General features: G+C 37.8%; 1 long non-coding RNA gene across 1 annotated transcript in view; it reads right to left on the reverse strand.

Annotated features, from left to right (window-relative positions):
* Positions 1–359: 359 nt before the first annotated feature.
* The window catches only part of LOC115204024 (uncharacterized), a 28,699-nt gene continuing 19,502 nt past the window's right edge, over positions 360–9,556 (reverse strand). The window contains exons 5-6 of the long non-coding RNA XR_003880293.1: positions 4,191–4,252; positions 360–641 (exon numbers count right to left, since the gene is read on the reverse strand). This is a non-coding gene — a long non-coding RNA (uncharacterized LOC115204024). The remainder of the gene's footprint in view (positions 642–4,190; positions 4,253–9,556) is intronic.

Consider the following 9,556-nt stretch of genomic DNA (forward strand, 5'->3'; position numbering starts at 1 on the left):
TGAAAGTCACCCAGTAAAATACTACTTGAGTAAAAGTCTACAAGTATTTGGTTTTAAATATACTTAAGTATCAAAAGTAAAAGTATACATTATTTCAAATTCCTTATGTTAAGCAAACAGACTGCACCATTTTCTTGTTCTGTTTTTATTTTACGGACAGCCAGGGACACACTCCAACACTCCGAAATGATTTACAAAGAAGCATTTGTGTTTAGTAAGTCCGCCAGATCAGAAGCAGTAGGGATGACCAGGGATGTTCTCTTGATAAGTGTGTGAATTGGACCATTTTCCTGTCCTGCTGAGCATTCTTAATTTAACAAGTACTTTTGGGTCTGAGGGAAAATGTATGTAGTAAAAAGTACATTATTTTCTTTAGGAATATAGTAAAGTAAAAGTAAAAGTTGTCAAAAATATAAATAGTAAAGTCAAGTACAGATATACTAAAACACTACTTAGGTAGTACTTTACACCACTGCTACTAAATAACTGACACTCTCCTCGACCATTGACCACTCATGGAGGAGAGGAGGATGGACTTTTGCCCAGTTGAGGATCTCCCGTCGTCTTTCCCTCTGGCTCTGGAAGGAAATACACCACCATTTTGTAGGAAACAGGTGGAGGGTCAATCTCCAGAGTTACACCTGCAAACAATCAGATCATACAAACATCTAATTGAAATGGACCAATAGAAAAGCATGTATTTGACTACTCTAATAAGGGCACCACGTCACCACACTCTTACATATTGATATATATTTTTGTATGTTTTCTATGTTTTCTTATCATCAAAGATTATGCTAAAAACAAAGTATGAAGTACTACAATTCAGGTCAAGAATAATATAACCTTCATTAATCATAAAACGAACAGTGAATTAAGGACCAGGTGGTATTGTTGAGGATATAGAGTTAATTTATCCATGTTCTTTATTATGGTCTTCCTTTTTCCTTTCACATTTGATTGACAAATGAAAATAAATGTGGCAAGAGAGAGACAGAGAGAGAGTAATCCACACTAACGATGGTTTGGCCCCTCTCCAGGTGATCCTGGTCACAAAGGGGTCAAGGAAGTGACATCCGTCACTGGGGAACAGCGAAAAATACCCTAAACTGCCCGACTCCTCCCCTCACAGCAGCAGCAGAGCGATGACGGCCTTGTCTCAAATAAGGGCCGATCTATTGGTCTGATTTGTGGTCTGCGGAACAATTTCAATACCCGTCCTTGCACTGATAGATGAGGCACCCGTTTGATAAAGGGCCAATTTGCCACAGGGGCAATAGGGATGGAATTGCATCGATGTCCTTTATTTTGTCTGCTCCTCAATATCGAACAAAACAGGATGGAAAAAAGAATGTGCAAGCAGGCATAGTAAAAGGAGGTTTCGATTGTAATATAGTTCTCTTATCTGTTGCTCCAGGCCTCAGGTGTGTTCTCTTTTTATGACTTCAAACTTTAGCAAAATAAGAGGGGAAATACTGGATGTTTTGGTTATTGGATCATAATTTGACAGGTAACATCTTCACAGTCAAAACAGAAGTATGTCGTTCTATCAATTCTAAAAGGTTATGCAGATTACTGTAACGATGCAGCCTAGGCTAGACCTATTTCCCTCGTATTTGTTATCTCGGGCTGTCGCATTTTTTTTAACCTTTATTTAACTAGGCATGTTATTTACAGTTATGCCCTACCCTGGCCAAACCTGGACAACGCTGGGCCAATTGTGCGCTGCCCTTTGGGACTCCCAATCACAGCCGGATGTGATACAGCCTGGATTCCAACCAGGGACTGTAGTGAAGCCTATTGCACTGAGATGCAGGGCCTTAGACCGCTGCGCCACTCGGGAGTCCATACTTAGACCATGTCATATCATTGCTTATTTTGCCTAAAAACCATTGTTTAGTTCGTAATATTTCTACCAGTAGACTACTCACCATCTTGAGAATCTTATGTTGGGTGCTCTTCTAATCTAGGTAGACCATCCCCTTCTCATGTACTACTTTACCTGTGTAGTGTGCACACATGGTTTGGGATAATCCATTCCGAAATGTCAGTGACAAACTATTATGTTTTCTGCTAATTTAAATGCATTATACTATTTTCAATTAACATGATTTTTTCAAATGTAAAATAAATGTTTATTGTGTCCTGTTTTGACATATATTTTAGTTTAATTTGTGGATCCACCTGTTGGTAGTATTTCCTACAGGAGACCATTTCCTTTTTCCGGCTGTTTAATGGAGCGATAATGTACTCGTAGGAAGATAGAAACTGAGAAGTCATAAGTCTGACATAATTGAGGTTAAGTGCTTTTGAAATCGGACCAATTCTTTAACCAATACGCTTGATAAGCTAACTAACGTTGCTAATAATAATGTTAGCTAGCTTGCTTAACATTGACAATATGGTCAAACTAGCTACATCATCCACATTGATAATGTAGCGGCTCTATTGATAGTGTAGCTAATGTAACTAGCAATGTATCCACATTGATCACAACTGAGCAACTCGGTTTAACATAATTTTTTCTGAGTGTCCCACTGCAATTATGACTTGGATAGTAGTTCAAGTAAAACTTCCCAGTCGGAACTCCGAACTTACAATAAATCTGACAGCATGTGAACGCCCCATATGTCATTTTTCCCTGTAAGTCATCATTTGCACTGCGTGCCTACAACACTGTAAATAAAACCTTCCTTTTTTATCACACTAGTCCGTCGGGTCTCCAACTATGTGCTACAAAATCTAACTAACTAGGCTGCCAGGTCTCCTAGAATTCATATGCAGAATGCAATAATACCATATTTGGAATGTCTCAGTGAATAATAATGGTTTTCCTCTGATTTGATACCCAACTTCTTACAATCACTGTCTTGTGTACCCTCTCCCCGTCAGCTTTGATAATCATTAACAAAAACTTTTTTTCAAACCTATGCAACCAAACCTACACAATCAAAGGAGACACACTCAGAAGTGGTTCAAATGATTTATGAATATAATGCATAGATACATCTCTAATCATCTGCTCTCATTTCACATTGAAGTGGTGCCTTGCAGAAGGCGAATTTGCATTTCTGTTCATAATACAGGAAGCAGTTTGACTCATAGGTCCTTGGAGAGGGACCAGGGCACATTTTGTTTCCCAACACTGTTGCTAAGGAACCTGTTTAAAAACACATTTTTAAAAGGTGAGACCTCTGACACCGCTCACAATGAAAATTAAAATAGGCTGATTTTGTTGGTTTAATTCATTTCGAATAAATTATAATATCACACAGGGTCTTTGTTGCCTACAATGTCCTCTCCGGGTTTCCATAGGTTTATGGGTACTTGTTCTGCATAAGTGGTATGACGTAATGGGATGAAGGGGGGTTTGAGTCTGAGGAAAATGAATCGTATTATTATTCATTTTATTTGCTTGCCCTCCACTGCCATTTGTAATATCAATGATCATGGGCCTTTTCTTTTCCTAATCAGGTTTTCCAGTAATAGGAGATTAGAATCTTCTCCAAAAGGGCATGTCTTGGTTTACAGAGAATCATTGGACCATGGGATGCATACAGTACCTCATTCAACCTTTTGTGAGCATAAATACTATAGATTATCTCTTTTTAGGGGATATTTAGTGCTTAAATGTTGTATAATCCTGAGCAATCCAGGTTTTGTCCTGTAATCCTGTTTGTTTTTCATTTGGCCCAAAGCTGAATATTCTTAAATGAACGAAGACCAAAAGAATAATGAAATGAATTACATAAAAATGTTTCAGCTTATTTCTATCGTAGGTAAAGAATCCAAGCAGTACATCTCTACAGAATAGTGTAAGATCTTCATAAATGTGTTCAATTATAAATCTACTGATGTCTTGCCACAGTTTTCTTACATGAATACAATGCCCAAAAATATGCAACACTGTTTCTGGGTGGTCATTACAAAAGGAACAATTTAAGTTGATGTTTTCCTTAAACTTCTTCATATAGTGGTTGGCAGGATAATATTTAGGAATAATTTTAAAGGAAACTTCCTTAATTTTGTTAACAAGTACGTATGTGTGTGGCAACACCCAAACTTTTTTCCAACAGATATTATCAATAAATCCATTCCAAAAAGGCATGACATAAGGTATATATACAACAGCTGAAACAAGGTTCGTATCGCTCTGTTGTTGAATGGACCAAAAAAGAAACAAATCTTACCTACTGATGAGTCAACAGGGTCAATAGAAGGTTGGCTCTGAGGGTCAGGTCTTGACACGTTCCTGAATAATAAAGCAACACCTGAGGGAATGGCATCTAAAACAACTGCAAAATCTTTAGGTGTTACAGGGACCTTGTAAAGTGATAAGAATTCCTTATAACTAAGTAAAAGACCCTCTGCATTTACCAGTTGGCTCACCGATAGGATATTTTTTCAGAACCAATATTCTAAAAACAAAGAAGTATTTTGATACAATATATCCCGATTATTCCATATATAATATCTGTGTGGAGAAAAATTATGCTCATAAATTAAGGACCATGACAAGAAAACCTGCCTATGAAAAGCAGAAAGTTTCACTGGAACTTTGTCAATATTATAATTGCAAACCAACATGAAGTTAAGGCCACCAAAAGTAGAGATGACATGATGAGGAATAATATTCCACATAGAAGTGGGTCTTCTTAGGAATTGTTTTATCCAATTGATCTTAAAAGTATTATTTAAGGTAGTAAAGTCCAGAAAATTCAGCCCACCATTCTCATAAGTTTTCATTACAACAGTTTTCCTAATGTAATGGGTACGGTTTCTCCACAGAAAGTTGAAAAGCATCTGGTCTATCTCCTTGCTTATTTTACCGTCAAGATATAAAGATAGAGCGCCATATGTTAGTCTAGAGATACCTTCAGCCTTGGTTATTAGGACTCTTCCTTTTACAGAGAAGTCCCTCTGTAACCATTGATTTAGCTTCTTCTGGGTTTTTGTAATAAGAGGGTTAAAATGTAGTAAGCCTCTTGACTTCTGATCCTTTGTAATGGTTATGACTAAATATGTAAGTTCTTCTTTTACTGGAATACCATAATATGAAGGTGTCACAATCTTTGACAGCCATGAGTTCACATTTATTAATGTAAAGATATAGACCAGATGCTTTGGAAAAGGATTGTATCACATTGATCGATATGGGAATTTGGTTAGCGTCGAATACTGATACTACCCACACTAACCGTACTATTTGTAACGTGAATTGAGTATATAGTATGCTTATTGGTTATATTATGAATATAGTTAGTATGCCAAAAGTTCCCGGATGTCATACTAAATTCGCCAAAATATGAAATATACACGCAAGCGAAACTATTTCCGTACTTTAGGGCCAATAATGCAATTCTTCAGGAAATGGGCGTGGCTTTACATCGTTTTTAGATTTGAAGAAAATGGCGGAAAATATGCAGCCGAAGTACGACAGCGGATACAAATTCATTGCTTTAACTAACAATGACAAATGTTAAGAAAATGTTGAGCAATGTAATAAAGTTATTGCTTTTCAAATAAATTACGTTACGTTGGCTGACAATTTATTAGCTATACTGTCCTTACGAACCACATAGCATATCAATACAGCAGTATGTTGGCTACTTATACATAAAACTTGCTAGTATAATAACTATAGGCTATATAACTACCCAACGTTTAATGACTTGATTATTCGTCATTCTTAGCTTAGTTAAATGGTATAGTCGTTTTGCGTTCTCAATTGACATTCGGGTGCTTTCAGAAATTCGCTCTGGCTGTCTACTCCAATTTCAGAGCACTCTCGTCTGAGTGTACCGGAGCGCATAATAATGAATTTTACGAGCGCTCAATACCGGTTGAATATGTCCGTGTCAGTTAACATCTCGGCAAAAAAAGCTTCATTAAATTGTTGTCACCAATGCTCTGGATAAGACGAAAACTGCCTAACCAGCTCTGCTAGGGCGAGTAAAATGGTCAGAGTGGTCACCGAGCTTCCAGTGTGCGCTCTGAATTTACAAATGGACAATCTGACAACGTTGTGAATTTACGAGCGCACTCTGGCATATTGAATTTAAGAACACACCCTAAGTCGTAAAATGTCTAACTAGTAATTTGTTATACTAACTAGCTAGCAAGATGACCGAGGTAAAAAAAAAACAGTTTTAAGTAGGATATTCAACGGATATTTGCGCTTTCAAACCACTTGAGCCACAGACTCCAAATAAGTGTCATGATGTTGGAAAAATTGCGCACAACATTGCACAGGTCTTATTTTCACGATTTGGACATTAATTCGCTTTCCAAAGCTAATAAACGTGGAAATGTGAGCAGCATTTTGGATACCTTGTTGAATTAGTTAGGGAGTGTAAACAAAGTACAAACTTTTTATACATTCGAATTTCAATTGCTCCTTGGTCATGTGACCTACTGACTTCAAACAAGGTTCAGAATGTCCACTGACTACCCTTCTATATCGCACACCCTTTAGTTTGTCCATTTTCATCTCACATGATTTTACATGAATTTTTCAAAATTAAATATTTCAATAGCTCCTTGGTCATGTGACCCACTGACTTCAAACAAGGTGCAGAATGTCCACTGACCTTTAAAATTGGAAAAATTCAAGTAAAATCTTGTGAGATGAAAATGGACAAACTAAAGGGTGTGCAATGTGTGGGCCCACTGAGTGGACATTCTGAATCTTGTTTGAAATCAGTAGGTCACATGACCAAGGAGCTATTGACATTTTTAATTAGGAAAAATTCATGTAAAATCATGTGAGATGAAAATGGACAAACTAAAGGGTGTAATATACAGTATGTTAGTATGGGTATTCGAACAGCTATAGTCTTTACACTGTACCACTCAAAGGGGGATATGTGGTGTAGATCTCTTAAAAAGAGAGATTTGAATCTTGATTCTCTCTTTACACTACACACGTATCTTTCCTGGATCTAGTTTGTGTCTTCAAAGTAGTGTAGTGTAAAAAGGCCTAGGGATGATTATGATATCCATTAAAACTGTGTTTTTACATTCCCTCCTATTACTTATCTCCTCTACCATACTCTAAAGCACGAGTAATCATACTTGAGTAAATGTAAAAATTGAAAATGACTCAAGTAAAATGAAAGTTACCCAGTAAAATACTACTTGAGTAAAAGTCTAAAAGTATTTGGTTTGATTTAAATTACATTTTTTAAATTATTATTTACAATGAAGGCCTACTTTAAAGCGTGGCCAAACCCTCCCTTAACGCGGACAACGCTGAGCCAATTGTGTGCCGTCCTATGTTTTAAATATACTTAAGCATCAAAAGTAAATGTAATTGCTAAGTATCAAAAGTAAAAGTATGAATAATTTCTAATTCCTTATATTAAGCAAATCAGACTGCACCATTTTCTTGTGTTGTTTTTATTTACGGTTAGCCAGGGGCACACTCCAACACTCAGACATAATTTATAAACAAAGCATGTGTGTTTAGTGAGTCCACCAGATCAGAGGCAGGAGGGTTGACGAGGGATGTTCTCTTGATAAGTGCATGAATTAGACCATTTTCCTGTCCTGCTAAGCATTCAAAATGTAACGAGTACTTTTGGGTGTCAGGGAAAATGTACGGAGTAAAAAGTACATTATTTTCTTTAGGAATGTAAGGAAGTAAAAGTAAAAGTTGTTCAAAATATAAATAGTAGAGTAAAGTACCGATACCCCCAAAAAACTACTTAAGTAGTACTTTAAAATATTTTTACACCACTGCCTTTGTAACCTTTATTTAACTAAGCATGTCAGTTAAGAACAAATTCTTATTTACAATGACAGCCTACTGGGGAACAGTGGGTTAACTGTGTTGTTCAGGGGCAGAATGGCAGATTTTTACCATGTCAGCTCGGGGATTCAATCCAGCAACCTTTCTTTCCTGGCCTAATGCTCTAACCACTAGGTAACCTGCATTTTGGCTAATACCAGAAGAACACTAGTCCATTTCATAATGATTGAATGAAACGCTTGTTAAGTGGCTATACAGAGAGAAAAACAAGTTTAACATCAGCGATCTTGGCGAACACGTGGTTTTTAGTGTTTGAACATCAGAGGTACAGTGAGGGAAAAAAGTATTTGATCCCCTGCTGATTTTGTACATTTGCCCACTAACAAAGAAATGATCAGTCTATGATTTTAATGGTAGGTTTATTTGAACAGTGAGAGACAGAATAACAACAAAAAAATCCAGAAAACCGCAAGATTTGACAGTACATGGCCCCGTCCATCGTCCCTTTGATGCGGTGAAGTTATCCTGTCCCCTTAGCAGAAAAACACCCCCAAAGCATAATGTTTCCACCTCCATGTTTGACAGTGGGGATGTTGTTCTTGGGGTCATAGGCAGCATTCCTCCTCCTCCAAACACGCCGAGTTGAGTTGATGCCAAAGAACTCCATTTTGGTCTCATCTGACCACAACACTTTCACACAGTTGTCCTCTGAATCATTCAGATGTTTATTGGCAAACTTCAGACGGGCATGTATATGTGCTTTCTTGAGCAGGGGGACCTTGCGGGTGCTGCAGGATTTCAGTCCTTCACGGCGTAGTGTGTTACCAATTGTTTTCTTGGTGACTATGGTCCCAGCTGCCTTGAGATCATTGACAAGATCCTCCCGTGTAGTTCTGTGCTGATTCCTCACCGTTCTCATGATCATTGCAACTCCACGAGGTGAGATCTTGCATGGAGCCCCAGGCCGAGGGAGATTGACAGTTATTTTGTGTTTCTTCCATTTGCGAATAATCGCACCAACTGTTGTCACCTTCTCACCAAGCTGCTTGGCGATGGTCTTGTAGCCCATTCCAGCCTTGTGTAGGTCTACAATCTTGTCCCTGACATTCTTGGAGAGCTCTTTGGTCTTGGCCATGGTGGAGAGTTTGGAATCTGATTGATTGATTGCTTCTGTGGACAGGTGTCTTTTTTACAGGTAACAAGCTGCGGTTAGGAGCACTCCCTTTAAGAGTGTGCTCCTAATCTCAGCTCGTTACCTGTATAAAAGACACCTGGGAGCCAGAAATCTTTCTGATTGAGAGGGGGTCAAATACTTATTTCCCTCATTAAATGCAAATCAATTTATAACATTTTTGACATGCGTTTTTCTGGATTTTTTTGTTGTTATTCTGTCTCTCACTATTCAAATTAACCTACCATTAAAATTATAGACTGATCATTTCTTTGTCAGTGGGCAAACGTACAAAATCAGCAGGGGATCAAATACTTTTTTCCCTCACTGTATTATCATATCAGATAAACCCACATTGGCCTCCACAGAGAAAGACAGGAGATTATTGAGTGCCTGGATGGGGATGCACCTGCAATAAAGCTCTGCTTTAAAGTGATGAAATTAGAATTATTCATCAGCCATTGATTAATCATTTTGACATACTGCCTAATTTCCAGGCAGAACAGGGTACTCCAAGGGTATTTGTGAGGGGTGAGTGCACTTAAATCAAAACAGGATTAATATGCTTTGTATGGAGTAGTGCTGGCCCCCTGGGAGTTAATACTCAATAACACAGGGGCATGTCACTGTGAAAT

Source organism: Salmo trutta, chromosome 12, assembly GCF_901001165.1.
Source record: "Salmo trutta chromosome 12, fSalTru1.1, whole genome shotgun sequence".
Lineage (NCBI taxonomy): Eukaryota > Metazoa > Chordata > Actinopteri > Salmoniformes > Salmonidae > Salmo > Salmo trutta.